The 17,046-nt window shown below is 38.9% G+C and overlaps 1 long non-coding RNA gene across 1 annotated transcript; it reads left to right on the plus strand.

Annotated features, from left to right (window-relative positions):
• Positions 1 to 322: 322 nt before the first annotated feature.
• On the plus strand, positions 323 to 15,169 carry LOC121390217. Its single transcript, XR_005960178.1, has 2 exons — positions 323 to 2,262; positions 13,826 to 15,169. It is a non-coding gene; the product is annotated as an uncharacterized LOC121390217 (long non-coding RNA).
• The last annotated feature ends 1,877 nt before the right edge of the window (positions 15,170 to 17,046 follow it).

A 17,046-nucleotide genomic window follows, 5' to 3' on the forward strand; every position in this document is an offset into this window, starting at 1 on the left:
AAATCATGCATTATTTTGACCAAAATGTCACATTAAAGACTTATTACCAAATCCACGGGCTCAAAATAATAATTAGGAACTTATGCGTTATTATCTTCTTTTTTCTTCTTTTTTTTAAAAACTCGCAGTTTCGCTGTCCCCAGTTTTGTGGATAATTACTTCATGAAACAAGAGCAGGCAACTTCTACTCTAGTTGATTAAAATAAATCTCGGCCGCAAAAAATACCAGTCTACTTTTAACCCCACCCCCGATTTTGACGGCTTGGAGTTGTGGTAAAGTTTAGCATTGTGACGTCATACGTACCGTTAAATCATCGTCAGGGTTAGTTTTAAATCTATATACTAATATAGTTAATCTCGTTTTTGTTGTTGTTTTATTATTTAATAATTATATACATCTTAAATTGTTTCTGCATTTTATTCCTTTTGTGTTTCAGAGACAAGCAACATGTGAACGGACGATGTGCACTCGACACTACTAAAGAAAATGTCAAAATCAACAATGAAAGCATGGTACGCACCGAAAAAAAAAATATTCAATATCAACAAGCAAACGATGGGGTGCACTCCATAAACCATTCAACATCAACAACGAAAGGATGGTGCACACCGAAAAAAACAATCAACCAAAGGATCATGCGCACTCCAAAATCATCCAAAATCACCAACCAAAGTATGGTGTGCTCCCCTAAAAATATTCAGCATCAACAATCAAAGGATGGGTGCGTATTCCCAAAACATTAAAATTTAACAATCAAAGGAAGGAGCGCACCAACAAAAACTATCCTATATCAATAAGCAAACGATGCGGGTGCACCCCAAAAACATTCAACATTAACAATCATAGGATGGTACACCCCAAAAACATTCAAAATCAACAAAGGATGGTGCGCACCTACAAAAAAACAAAATAATCTATATAGATCACTAAGCAAACGATGGGATGCACCCAAACACATTCAAAATGAACAATTAAAATATGGTGCACATCCATAAAAACATTCAACGTCAACAATCCAAGGATGGTGCGCACCCCAAAATCATTGAACATTAACAATCAAAGGATGGTGCGCACCCCAAACACATTCAACATCAACAATCAAAGGATGGTGCATACCAACATAAATATTAACTATTAATAAGCAAACGATCGGGTGCACTTCATAAATATTCAACATCAACAATCAAAGGATGGTGCGCACCCCAAAAACATTCAGCATTAACAACCAAAGGATGGTGCACCCCAAAAACATTCAAAATCAACAATCAAAGGATGGTGCGCACCTACAAAAAAACAAAATAATCTATATAGATCACTAAGCAAACGATGGGATGCACCCAAACACATTCAAAATGAACAATTAAAATATGGTGCACATCCATAAAAACATTCAACGTCAACAATCCAAGGATGGTGCGCACCCCAAAATCATTGAACATTAACAATCAAAGGATGGTGCGCACCCCAAACACATTCAACATCAACAATCAAAGGTAGGTGCGCACCCCAAAAACATTCAGCATTAACAACCAAAGGATGGTGCACCCCAAAAACATTCAAAATCAACAATCAAAGGATGGTGCACCCCAAACACATTCAAAATCAACAATCAAAGGATGGTGCACCCCAAAAACATTCAAAATCAACAATCAAAGGATGGTGCACACCTACAAAAAAACAAAATAATCTATATAGATCACTAAGCAAACGATGGGATGCACCCAAACACATTCAAAATGAACAATTAAAATATGGTGCACATCCATAAAAACATTCAACGTCAACAATCCAAGGATGGTGCGCACCCCAAAATCATTGAACATTAACAATCAAAGGATGGTGCGCACCCCAAACACATTCAACATCAACAATCAAAGGATGGTGCGCACCCCAAAAACATTCAGCATTAACAACCAAAGGATGGTGCACCCCAAAAACATTCAAAATCAACAATCAAAGGATGGTGCACCCCAAACACATTCAAAATCAACAATCAAAGGATGGTGCACCCCAAAAACATTCAAAATCAACAATCAAAGGATGGTGCACACCTACAAAAAAACAAAATAATCTATATAGATCACTAAGCAAACGATGGGATGCACCCAAACACATTCAAAATGAACAATTAAAATATGGTGCACATCCATAAAAACATTCAACGTCAACAATCCAAGGATGGTGCGCACCCCAAAATCATTGAACATTAACAATCAAAGGATGGTGCGCACCCCAAACACATTCAACATCAACAATCAAAGGTAGGTGCGCACCCCAAAAACATTCAGCATTAACAACCAAAGGATGGTGCACCCCAAACACATTCAAAATCAACAATCAAAGGATGGTGCACCCCAAACACATTCAAAATCAACAATCAAAGGATGGTGCACCCCAAACACATTCAACATCAACAATCAAAGGTAGGTGCGCACGCCAAAAACATTCAGCATTAACAACCAAAGGATGGTGCACCCCAAAAACATTCAAAATCAACAATCAAAGGATGGTGCACCCCAAACACATTCAAAATCAACAATCAAAGGATGGTGCACCCCAAAAACATTCAGCATTAACAACCAAAGGATGGTGCGCACCTACAAAAAAATATATATATAGATCAATAAGCGAACGATGGGGGGTGCACCCAAACACATTCAATATCAACAATCAAAGGATGGTGCGTACCAACAAAAATATTCAATATTAATAAGCAAACGATCGGGTGCACTTCATAAACATTCAACGTTAACAATTAAAAGATGGTGCACACCCCAAAATCATTCAAAATCAACAATTAACGTATGGTGCACACCCCTAAAAACAAACAACAATCAAAGGATGGTTGCATTTCCCAAAAACATTCAAAATCAACAATCAAAGGAAGGTGCGCACCTACAAAAAATAATCTATATAGATCAATAAGCAAACGATGGGGGGTGCACCCCAAAATCATTCAATATCAACAATCAAAGGATGGTGCACACCTCAAAAGCATTAAAAATCAATAATTAAAGTATGGTGCACACCTCTAAAAACATTCAACATCAACAATCAAAGTACGGGTGATACCTCATAAAAATTCAAAATACCAAATGTTTGACATCCAATAGTCGATGATTAATTAATCAATGTGCTCTAGTGGTGTCGTTAAACAAAACAAACTTAATATCAATAAGCAAACGATGGGATGCACTCCATAAACATTCATCGTCAACCAAAGGATAGTAAGCGCCAAAAACCATCAAAAATCAAAGGATGTGTGTGCACCCAAAAAAACATTCAACATCAGTAATAAAACAAAATGGTGTGCACCCCAAAAACATTCATCATCAAGAGTCAGAGAATGATGAACACCATAGCCCCCCACCCCCCTCCAGTTTTATAGCAATTTCTATTGGATAATAATATTGCTGTAATAAAAACAAGTCTTGGTTTGTTTGATTTTTTAAATCAAAGTTTTTGGTGTTGGGGGTTGTTTGTTCACATTGTAATTTATAATGGCCATTTTTCTTGTTTAGATTAGTAGACGTGGACGTGGTTGCTATTGTTTCTTCCATGTCATGAAACAACCAGTATGGCTGAAATTAAGATACATCCGTTGAAAGACAGCGAAATACGAAAGCAATTTTGGGTCGTCTTAAGACAGAAAAAGAAAGAAATTTTTTATTTAACGACGCAATCAACACATTTTATTTACGGTTATATGGCGTCAGACATATGGTTAAGGACCACACAGAGTTTGAGAGGAAATCCGCTGTCGCAACTACATGGACTACTTTTTCCGATTAGCAGCAAGGGATCTTTTATTTGCGCTTCCCACAGGCAGGATAGCACAAACCATGGCCTTTGTTGAACCAGTTATGGGTCACTGGTCGGTGCAAGTGATTTACACCTACCCACTGAGCCTTGCGGATCAGTCGCTCAGGGTTTGGAGTCGGTATCTGGATTAAAAATCCCATGCCTCGACTGGGATCCGAACCCAGTACCTACCAGCCTGTAGACCGATGGCCTAACCATGACGCCACCGAGGCCGGTGCCTTAAGACAGGAGCATAGGCTGCGGTGGGTAGGTGTCCAGGGAAAATGTAGACATAAGGGTCAGCTTGGTTAATATTGGAACCCCCAATTCCAGGTCCAGACCATGCTACGTGCCAGTAAGAAAACTTTCTCTAGAAATCATTAAACATAAGTGGATAAAAACTTGGAAGAATGGACATTTATACAGTACTACTTTATTTTAACAAAGACCACTCATTGTACATGACAAGTTTGTATTTGCTTTGTCTGTACACTTTTAAAAAAGAAACATTTCAGGTGTCTGTGCAGAAAATTATGTAGGTAGGGGTCTAGACTGGTGAGTGAAGTCTTGTGGGTTCCGGTCATGCACTCCCATAAATTATATTTGAAAAGAAGAATATATATAGAGAGAGAGAGATAGATAGATGGAGATAGGTAGATAGATAGATAGATAGATAGATAGATAGATGGAGATAGATGGAGATAGATAGATAGATAGATAGATAGATAGATATAGATATAGATGTGTAGACACAGACAGACACACATGTGGCTGAAACTCTTACATGCAGCGTATCAATGGAGATAATCCGACATATACATTAAGGTCGCTTCGTACAACGGGGCTCTGAAAGCTAATTAAGCACCGCCCGAATTGTTTTAGAAGTGAATGTTCGTGTCGACGAAGTTTAAACCTGATATTGAGGGGTTTTGCATGTTCTGAATTTACTGGGTGTTTTCAGAGGTGGCATGAATAAATTACTTATGAAAAGCAATCATTGTGATTCCAGTTCCACCATATATTGCCATGCAAATCTACGGATTCTGTCTTTTGGCCGCAGACCACAATTATTTACGTTATATGTTTCTATAGCATTTTATTAATTATTATTAATATCAGTAGGTCCTTGAATTTGTTTATGCACCTTTGCTTGCCTGAGGGCAACATACCCTGAAAAGGACAACCCCTTTTGTCCATCTATTTCTCCCAGGATATTGGTTTAAACAGACACGTCCAGTGAACCTGGCCGGAGTACACCCATTTCACCCATTCTGCGGTAACAGGGCAAATTGGTTTCCCCTAACTTTAGTACTGAATAACTAGGTAAAACCAAAATGTTCAAGTAATATTTTTGTTTGTGTCATCTTCGCAATCAATTCGTTTTAGTATCTACACTATTTTGAGATTGTAAATTGTATTTTTGGCATTAAGTGTAACCAGTAACCATTAAGTGTAACCAGTACATATTAAATAACATGTATTTTGTCACAAAGTGCCCATGAAACATAACATCCTTCAATGTCCAAAAGAATTTGTTAGCTATTAAACAAAGAAAGAAATGTTTTATTTAACGACGTACTCAACACATTTTATTTACAGTTATATGGCGTCAGACCACACAGATTTTGAGAGAAAACCCGCTGTTGCCACTACATGGGCTACTCTTTCCGATTAGCAGCAAGGGGTCTTTTATTTGCGCTTCCCACAGGCAGGATAGCACAAACCATGGCCTTTGTTGAACCAGTTATGGATCACTGGTCGGTGCAAGTGGTTTACACCTACCCATTGAGCCTTACGGAGCACTCACTCAGGGTTTGGAGTCGGTATCTGGAGTAAAAATCCCATGACTGGGATCCAAACCCAGTACCTACCAGCCTGTAGACCGATGGCCTAACCACTACGCCACCGAGGCCGGTAGCTACTAAACAAGTTTAATAATCAAAGTTTTCAGTTTAAAAAATCCATGTCCCCAGATTCCTTGTCATCTACGTCACGACTACTTTGAGGTGCTAAAAAAAAAATGAATTTTTATAAAACTACAATTTCTATGTGATATTTCAAGTTTGCGATCGCGTTGGTTTTGAATAGCCACCACGACAGCCATGTTGTTTCTGTTGAAATGATCGCCGACATTGTTATTTTTTTTAACACGATACAGGTGCGTACATTTATTACAAACCACAAATTTGGTTTATACATTTTTTTTTATTAATGAATGTATTTTAACTCGGCCATTATCTTTATATGAAGGGAGGAAAATGGTTTATTCAACGACGCACTCAACACATTTTATTTACGGTTATATGGCGTGGGACATATGGTTACGGATCACACAGATACTGAGGGAGGAAACCCGCTGTCGTCAATACATGGGCTACACTTTTTCGATTACAAGCAAGGGATCTTTTATTTGCACCATCCCAGACAGGATAGCACATACCACGCCCTTTGATTTACCAGTCTATCTTTATATGAACACAATTGCTTACTAATTAATTGTTGTCATCTACGTCACTTTTATATCGTGAAGGAGATGATATTAAGTGAGACAGACGAAGAAACAGTATTGTACGTCACATAACAAAAGTACAAGTTTAGGTCCTGAGATTAAAATGGAAGCAGGTAAGCACCTCGAACACCCCGCGGTCATTTAAAAAAAACACCAGCATTTTCCTCCAAAACTCAACCATCTCCCCACAAGTTTTTATTGCACACCAAACATAATTCAGTCCAACATAATAATAATCTTGTTCTAAATGCTTGACAAAAAGATTCTAGATTATATAAATAAGTTGCATCATTCGGTCTAGAAGTTGGTCTTGACACCACTACTGTACACATTTATTAATCATGGATGCCAAAGTTTGGGGTAATTTTGACACATAAGCAAAGGCATTTCAAGTCTGAAAATAGTTTCTCATTAGTAGAAAGTGATACTAGTGGACGGTGGACGTATAGGAGTTGCATGCAACGAAAAGGCCGACAAACTGGTCAAAGCAGGCAGCTGCCTCCAACATCCCAACTCTTCCATATCACACAGTGAAGCCAAGACAATCCTAAAACTAAAATTCAAATGTGATAGGATGACGAGAAATGGTGGATACAGCCCTGACTGACAGCATTAACAAACTAGACTCTGGCCTAAAGAAGCATCTACAAGGACAGGATTTGCAGGTGGCCCATTGTGAATGTGGTGCTAACAGCAAACATCGGAACACGTTCTACAAACCATCTCGCACCTAGAAGAAATGCGACAGCAGGTTTGGACGGAAGACACGTCCCTGAACACCAAACTCTGGGGACCTGTCAACCTCCGGAAGACGGCAAACTTAATCGCCACATCCGGATTACCGATATGACGGCCGTAAAAAAAAAGATTGAACACAGAATTAGTAGCAAGTTATCTTTATATATGCACTTTCAGACAGACTGCACAAAACCGTTTATATATCAGTCATGGAGATTTGATCCTTTGATCAAAGGATCTCAAGAAAAAACCTTTACAAACTGAGCTAGATCCCCCCAACCCCATTTCAGTATAGAAACATTCAACAGAGTTGGATTTCTAGTTTTCAAAGTTCATTCTGTTCATTCCATCTAACGAAGTATTCTGATCATACTGCTAAAAAGCCATACCCCTCCCCAACAAAACCGTACTTCCAAGAAATTAATGTATCCCATGAAAGTGAAATTTTATCTGCAAATTTAGAGAAAACACATAAAATTTCAACTCTGTATCGCGTGTTGGGGGAGAGTACGAAAAATCTGTGTGGTTCTTAACCATATATCTGACGCTATATAACCGTAAATAAAATGTGTTGAGTGCATCGTTAAATAAAACATTTCTTTCTTTTCTTTCGGCTTGTACATGTGAAACATTATTATTGGATCAAAAGTACAGGGCCTGGGCCTCTCGTGTCCCTGCATAGATGAACTGCTATAAGTGGAAGCCGCGTCCTTCTCCCCCCCCTCCCCCCTCCCCATAACTGACATATCCCAACTAATGGCAAATCAAATAATGGGGGTATGTACTTACATGTTTTACTAAAGCATTGTTTTCAAGTTGTGATGTTAAAAACATACTTCTGTTATGTAATAAGATAATTACCGACCACATTTTGGGCAATATCGGTCTTTAGTGACTCGAGAAGTTAATATAAAACATTTTGACGTTTGTAAACAAGTCCCCAGAAAATGCTAAAGAGTCAGCATTTTTGACAGGTGTACTTTAATGAGATTTGTTTGCACTATAGGTAGCACTAAACCAAATAAGTTCCGGCTGGGTCAAAGTTGGAGGTGCACCGACGTTTTCATAGAGAAGTTAACACCACAAGTCCTGTGATGATGGTGGTAACTAGTTTAACGTGCCCATATACCACTAGGGTTTCGAACACGCCCATCCCGAGTCCGACCTCCGATAAGATCGGTGGCCTGACTCGGGATGGAGGGGGGGGGGGGGGTGAAAATGGGCAGAATTTTGAAAATAGCAATTAGTAAACAAGTTAATAGAATAAATAAAAAAAAATAAAAAGGTTACAAGCCAAAAATAAAAAGAATTGACTGCTCGGCCGAATATTTATATAATTTGGAGCATTTTAGAAGGACAGTCCAAAATTAAATAAGACAAAGAAGAGAGGATCGGACTATTTAATAATATTAACAAAAGAAGTAATTTCGACATAAAATTTTGAACGTAGATCTAAAAGTTTACAATCCGATCGATATGTCCACGCGAGTGGCGTCGTTAAGGCTGTTTGGGTGCACAGCTTAAAGGGACGAGATGGGTTGTCAATCCCGTCAAGAAAACCCCTAGATTGACAGTCGATAGACGTTGAAGGTGTAGTGCTGTGTTGAAATACAGATCTTGAGAAGCCGGATCCGTCTGAACGAGAGAGAGTATCAGACTAGGGTATAGTCCAGTCGTCATGTGTTGGTATAGTGGTGCGGACAGGCCCGACTCCGGAGGATACAAGATGGTATCACTATAAAGCAAGGTAAAGTCTAGAAAAAGAGTAGTAGGGGCCGACCCCGCTTCCTATTTCTTCTTAGAGTGGGGCGGTCAATCTTCCGGTGCTGCTAGGACAGGCTCGGACATGTAGAGATTAAACGCGAACAATCGTGGCGTTCTGCAGAATGGCCGTCATATAAGTCACGAAAGAAACAAGTCGACAGTCAGACGGAGAAATGATGTGGAGGCAAGGAATCTCGCTAAAAAGGAATCCAACCTGGTGGTGCAGGCTGTTGAAACAAGAAGCGTTCCAGCGTTCAATCAGTTCCAATGGCCGCATACATCCCAGTAGAAAACTTCATTTCGCTGACAAAAACAACGAAATGAAGGACGCCCAAGTTGAGCACACGAAAGCATCTAAAAATGTATGCAATTTTATTTCATCTAGTACCACTGCGTCAAGTAGCCATTTGCTTGGAACATATGTATGGGGTACCTGTAAGAATAAAAGTACTAAATTTTTGTGCGAAACTAGGGTTGTGGTAAAAACATCTGGTTATACACTGTACCGAAAATGAGCCATGAAAGGTACCATTTTCTTCAGTTAATGTTTTGAGGTAGGGTTGTAGTACTGAAGTTTATGGGTCATAGTTTGGTTGCTATATTGCATATAGTGTTTGTAAGTACAAACGTTAACATGGTCGCATATGGGATTTTATTTGGTATAGTACAACCTATAGGAATAGTGAATGTTCTAATCGTTGTGTAATCATTCTGACTTACAACTGGTAGTACCTACAAGTGTCATTAAGATTTTGAGATTCACACCTTATAATTCATGTCGGCAGAGCCGGATTAAGCAACTGCCGGGCCCGTAGCAAAACATAGCATAGGCCCCTACTACTGGCTAGTTACAAAAGTAAACGCCCATCAACCCACGCCCACTATTATCATAGCTTTACATACAACATAAACACACCTTAATATTTGAACAATCAGTCGGATGTATTGTCGAAACAAAAGGAATTTTGCCAACAGTATTAAAAACCAGTGCAAATGCCATTAAACTATAATGTAACTGCATGTATGCCCCAAAAACGTGGGTCAAAGTTTAGGCCAGTAGACAAGTGTGCTTCATGCTCAGATTAAGTTATGTATCGCGCCTTCGAGATTTAATATGAGCAAAGTCTTTTATAATGGAAGTAGTGTCAACCGTTCTCAACAACTCGCATTCGATGCTCATCAACGTCTGCAAATTTAAACGTTTTTCTCCCATCGTCGTTCTTTGTGCATTTTTTATTCGGCGCAATTTGGAAAACGAACGCTCCCCCGTGCAGTTTGTAACCATCATACACAAATAAATGCGTAGCATGATTTCAATATTACTAATGTATGTACAAACTTGTAGAAGATAAACTTTCTATTTGTATTATTCTGCATCTTAAATTATATTGTTTTAAAACTTGAATGTATATATAACTGTTTTACAGTTATTCTACAAAGAATAGTGTCGAATAAATCATTATAAATCGCTTGTGAAACAGTGGCGTAACTGAGTCTTTATTTTGGGGGGGCCAAAGGGGGGCAAGACCTTCGTCGGGTGGGGGGGGGCACTGCAGTTTTTCCATCATATTTCTTGTACACAATCAAAGGTCAAATGGGAGGGGGGGGGGGCAATCGGGGGCCCGGGACGCCCCAGGCCCCCCATAGTTACGCCACTGTTGTGAAAGCGTGTCAATTTTTCATTTAAAATATAAAGTCATCATGTTCAGTTCTACTACATCTAATCTATGTATCGCACACATGTGTTTTGTGACAGTCAAATTTTTACATTATGAAGAAAACCGGTCCAATCATAATGTAGTTTCCAACTTTTCATACACGTACGCGTACTGACAACGTCGTTTCTAAACAGTGTTTCTACAAGTTCATTGCGGGTACGTGTAATGTGACGTCACGTGTACCCGTACACGTACACGTAATCAATATAAACCTCTCTAATAACTACAAATGAATCGATTACACGCACAATCTTTGCATAATTAATTACAGAATAATAAAAATTTTAAATGCGTTGTTAGTGGACAAAAATTTTGACTAAATGTAAGACCTGTAGCCTACGTGAATTTTATCTTGAGCTGTTGATAGCAAGACGGCACAACGAGATTGAGAAAACTTAAGGTGGCGTGGTCTCATCAGAAACCTTTTGCAACTCGCCTGTCGTGGGTACCTCTGACTTTGTGTTTGTGTCTGTGTGCGCGTGTGCATAAACATGATATATTTGTGCGTGTGTGTGTGTGCTATCATACACACGCAAACATCTAATAAAATGTCGTTAAAGAGAGAGGGGCACTATAATTAGAGTGGGCAACTCAAAAAAGGTATACGGTAAAATGTGTTTATAATACCAGCTTATCAAATTACCAATGACAACACAGTCGCGCATGCGTTTTTATGCCGGGACAGAATTTCTATCTATCGATTGCACGCGCCCTTCACTTTTAGCACGCCGCGCTCGTGCTGTATAAAGTTTAACTAAAAAAAAAAAAAAAAGAAAATAAAAAAAAAAAAAAAAAAAAAGAGAGATCCGCGGGGCCCCTGAAAGCGCGGGACCCGTAGTATTTGCTACATCTGCTACGTTGTTAATCCGGCACTGCTGATGATTAATACACCAACAGGGTTAGAAACTAACGCTCGCCTCCTCGCCCGGGGCGAATGGAAATCGCTGGGAGGCGAGTAGAATTTAAAAGATGCTAGTCCACTGGGTAAGTAATTTTGAGTAGATCTGACCCACATTTAAGAGGAGGGCGGAACGTAGCTCAGTGGTAAAGCGCTCGCTCGATCTGGGATCGATCCCCGTCGGCGGGCCCATTGGGCTATTTCTCGTTACAGCCAGTGCACCACGCCTGGTATATCAAATGCAGTGGTATGTACTACCCCGTCTGTGGGATGGTGCATATAAAAGATCCCTTGCTGATAATCGAAAATAGCCCATGAAGTGGCGATAGCGGGTTTCCTCTCGCAATATATGTGTGGTCCTTAACCATATGTCTGACGCCATACAACCATAAATAAAATGTGTTGAGTGCGTTGTTAACTAAAACATTTCCTTCCTTCTAAAATTTACGTTTTTAATATGCATGTATGTCAGCCAAATATTACACATTTGTCCTTATTTTTTTTTTATAGTTGAAAGTTTTTCCGATTCTTTCAGTTTAGTTGTTAGGTATTTGTTGTTATTGTTAATAGTTGTCTTTAAACTGTTAGCATTTGATTTTATACGTTTGTGCGTGTTAAGCAATTGTGTGCAGGGTATATATATTATACTAATGTTTCATAAAATTTCGCGAGTTAGAGGTATCGCATTTTATTTTCCATGTTTTGTGTGTGGTGGGGGTTTTTTGGCGCGTATACAGGCATCTAAAAAACCTGTCTTATGATTATTGGTTGTGTCGGCCATTTTGATTTGCAATTTCGGCACCTATCAATAAAGGTCTCACTACACAGATGACTTCCGGGTGAGAGTTGATTGATGACGGTCCACTATAGTTCCTAATTGTGACACATGTTATGGTTCACATATTCACTTCTTGGAAATGGTGAAGAATTAAAACAATATGTATGTTTAATGGTAAGCCTTCTGGCTGTATTTTGCCCATGTTATTTTGTAATAGTGTGCATCGACCTTTTGGGACATGGGTATATAGCGCAAGTGACAGCCGGAGTGAATCGGTTAATGAACCACCTGTTCGGACCGGTACTACAGCCAGATGCGGTCATATAGTAAAAAACTGAGACGGAAATGTTCTCAATTTTGGAGTGAAAATAAATGCTTATATAATGTATGTTCGCAATGGTGTATGTTGTTAGTGCCAACAAGAACCCGTTCTATTGGCAATCTTCGCTTGAAGTTCGGCAGTTTAATATGGGTTTCAATGGCAGATGACATCTGTGTAGTGAGACCAAAATCATGCATTATTTTGACCAAAATGTCAAATTAAAGACTTATTACCAAATCCACGGGCTCAAAATAATAATTAGGAACTTATGCGTTATTATGTTCTTTTTTTCTTCTTTTTTTTAAAAACTCGCAGTTTCGCTGTCCCCAGTTTTGTGGATAATTACTTCATGAAACAAGAGCAGGCAACTTCTACTCTAGTTGATTAAAATAAATCTCGACCGCAAAAAATACCAGTCTACTTTTAACCCCACCCCCGATTTTGACGGCTTGGAGTTGTGGTAAAGTTTAGCATTGTGACGTCATACGTACCGTTAAATCATCGTCAGGGTTAGTTTTAAATCTATATACTAATATAGTTAATCTCGTTTTTGTTGTTGTTTTATTATTTAATAATTATATACATCTTAAATTGTTTCTGCATTTTATTCCTTTTGTGTTTCAGAGACAAGCAACATGTGAACGGACGATGTGCACTCGACACTACTAAAGAAAATGTCAAAATCAACAATGAAAGCATGGTACGCACCGACAAAAAAAATATTCAATATCAACAAGCAAACGATGGGGTGCACTCCATAAACCATTCAACATCAACAACGAAAGGATGGTGCACACCGAAAAAAACAATCAACCAAAGGATCATGCGCACTCCAAAATCATCCAAAATCACCAACCAAAGTATGGTGTGCTCCCCTAAAAATATTCAGCATCAACAATCAAAGGATGGGTGCGTATTCCCAAAACATTAAAATTTAACAATCAAAGGAAGGAGCGCACCAACAAAAACTATCCTATATCAATAAGCAAACGATGCGGGTGCACCCCAAAAACATTCAACATTAACAATCATAGGATGGTACACCCCAAAAACATTCAAAATCAACAATCAAAGGATGGTGCGCACCTACAAAAAAACTAAATAATCTATATAGATCACTAAGCAAACGATGGGGTGCACCCAAACACATTCAAAATGAACAATTAAAATATGGTGCACATCCATAAAAACATTCAACGTCAACAATCCAAGGATGGTGCGCACCCCAAAATCATTGAACATTAACAATCAAAGGATGGTGCGCACCCCAAACACATTCAACATCAACAATCAAAGGATGGTGCATACCAACATAAATATTAACTATTAATAAGCAAACGATCGGGTGCACTTCATAAATATTCAACATCAACAATCAAAGGATGGTGCGCACCCCAAAAACATTCAGCATTAACAACCAAAGGATGGTGCACCCCAAAAACATTCAAAATCAACAATCAAAGGATGGTGCGCACCTACAAAAAAAACAAAATAATCTATATAGATCACTAAGCAAACGATGGGATGCACCCAAACACATTCAAAATGAACAATTAAAATATGGTGCACATCCATAAAAACATTCAACGTCAACAATCCAAGGATGGTGCGCACCCCAAAATCATTGAACATTAACAATCAAAGGATGGTGCGCACCCCAAACACATTCAACATCAACAATCAAAGGATGGTGCATACCAACATAAATATTAACTATTAATAAGCAAACGATCGGGTGCACTTCATAAATATTCAACATCAACAATCAAAGGATGGTGCGCACCCCAAAAACATTCAGCATTAACAACCAAAGGATGGTGCACCCCAAAAACATTCAAAATCAACAATCAAAGGATGGTGCACACCTACAAAAAAACAAAATAATCTATATAGATCACTAAGCAAACGATGGGGTGCACCCAAACACATTCAAAATGAACAATTAAAATATGGTGCACATCCATAAAAACATTCAACGTAAACAATCCAAGGATGGTGCGCACCCCAAAATCATTGAACATTAACAATCAAAGGATGGTGCGCACCCCAAACACATTCAACATCAACAATCAAAGGATGGTGCGCACCCCAAAAACATTCAGCATTAACAACCAAAGGATGGTGCACCCCAAAAACATTCAAAATCAACAATCAAAGGATGGTGCACCCCAAACACATTCAAAATCAACAATCAAAGGATGGTGCACCCCAAAAACATTCAAAATCAACAATCAAAGGATGGTGCACACCTACAAAAAAACAAAATAATCTATATAGATCACTAAGCAAACGATGGGATGCACCCAAACACATTCAAAATGAACAATTAAAATATGGTGCACATCCATAAAAACATTCAACGTCAACAATCCAAGGATGGTGCGCACCCCAAAATCATTGAACATTAACAATCAAAGGATGGTGCGCACCCCAAACACATTCAACATCAACAATCAAAGGTAGGTGCGCACCCCAAAAACATTCAGCATTAACAACCAAAGGATGGTGCACCCCAAACACATTCAAAATCAACAATCAAAGGATGGTGCACCCCAAACACATTCAAAATCAACAATCAAAGGATGGTGCACCCCAAAAACATTCAAAATCAACAATCAAAGGAAGGTGCGCACCTACAAAGTTTTTGGTGTTGGGGGTTGTTTGTTCACATTGTAATTTATAATGGCCATTTTTCTTGTTTAGATTAGTAGACGTGGACGTGGTTGCTATTGTTTCTTCCATGTCATGAAACAACCAGTATGGCTGAAATTAAGATACATCCGTTGAAAGACAGCGAAATACGAAAGCAATTTTGGGTCGCCTTAAGACAGAAAAAGAAAGAAATGTTTTATTTAACGACGCAATCAACACATTTTATTTACGGTTATATGGCGTCAGACATATGGTTAAGGACCACACAGAGTTTGAGAGGAAACCCGCTGTCGCCACTACATGGGCTACTTTTTCCGATTAGCAGCAAGGGATCTTTTATTTGCGCTTCCCACAGGCAGGATAGCACAAACCATGGCCTTTGTTGAACCAGTTATGGATCACTGGTCGGTGCAAGTGGTTTACACCTTGCGGATCACTCACTCAGGGTTTGGAGTCGGTATCTGGATTAAAAATCCCATGCCTCGACTGGGATCCGAACCCAGTACCTACCAGCCTGTAGACCGATGGCCTAACCACGACGCCACCGATGCCGGTGCCTTAAGACGGGAGCATAGGCTGCGGTGGGTAGGTGTCCAGGGAAAATGTAGACATAAGGGTCAGCTTGGTTAATATTGGAACCCCCAATTCCAGGTCCAGACCATGCTACGTGCCAGTAAGAAAACTTTCTCTAGAAATCATTAAACATAAGTGGATAAAAACTTGGAAGAATGGACATTTATACAGTACTACTTTATTTTAACAAAGACCACTCATTGTACATGACAAGTTTGTATTTGCTTTGTCTGTACACTTTTAAAAAAGAAACATTTCAGGTGTCTGTGCAGAAAATGATGTAGGTAGGGGTCTAGACTGGTGAGTGAAGTCTTGTGGGTTCCGGTCATGCACTCCCATAAATTATATTTGAAAAGAAGAATATAGAGATAGAGATAGAGATAGAGATAGATAGATATAGAGATAGATATAGATATAGATGTGTAGACACAGACAGACACACATGTGGCTGAAACTCTTACATGCAGCGTATCAATGGAGATAATCCGACATGTACACCTCACCCTTAAAGTAAATCAGAAATAAAAATGGATGTTAAACTGCTCATTTCAGACATAACGTGTAGCATCTTACTAAGGTCGCTTCGTACAACGGGGCTCTGAAAGCTAATTACGCACCACCCGAATTGTTTTACAGACAGACATGCGCCTAGAAGTGAATGTTTGTGTCGACGAAGTTTAAACCTGATATTGAGGGGTTTTACATGTTCTGAATTTACTGGGTGTTTTCAGAGGTGGCATGAATAAATTACTTATGTAAGTACATCATTGTGAATCCTAGTTCCACCATATATTGCCATGCAACTCTACGGATTCTGTCTTTTGGCCGCAGACCACAGTTATTTACGCTATATGTTTCTATAGCATTTTTTAAATCATTATTAATATTAGTAGGTCCTTGAATTTGTTTATGCACCTTTGCTTGCCTGAGGGCAACATACCCTGAAATGGACAACCCCTTTTGTCCATCTATTTCTCCCAGGATATTGGTTTAAACAGACACGTCCAGTAAACATGGCTGGAATACACCCATTTTACACATTCAGCAGTAACGGGGCAAATTGGTTTTCCCTAATTTTAGTACTGAATAACTCGGTAAAATCAAAATGTTCAAGTAATATTTGTGTTTGTGTCATCTTCGCAATCAATTCGTTTTAGTATCTACACTATTTTGAGATTGTAAATTGTATTTTTGGCATTAAGTGTAACCAGTAACCATTAAGTGTAAACAGTACATATTAAATAACATGTATTTTGTCACAAAGTCCCCATGAAACATAACATCCTTCAATG

The sequence above is a fragment of the Gigantopelta aegis genome, chromosome 15 (genome assembly GCF_016097555.1).
Source record: "Gigantopelta aegis isolate Gae_Host chromosome 15, Gae_host_genome, whole genome shotgun sequence".
In the NCBI taxonomy this organism is placed as follows: Eukaryota; Metazoa; Mollusca; class Gastropoda; order Neomphalida; family Peltospiridae; genus Gigantopelta; species Gigantopelta aegis.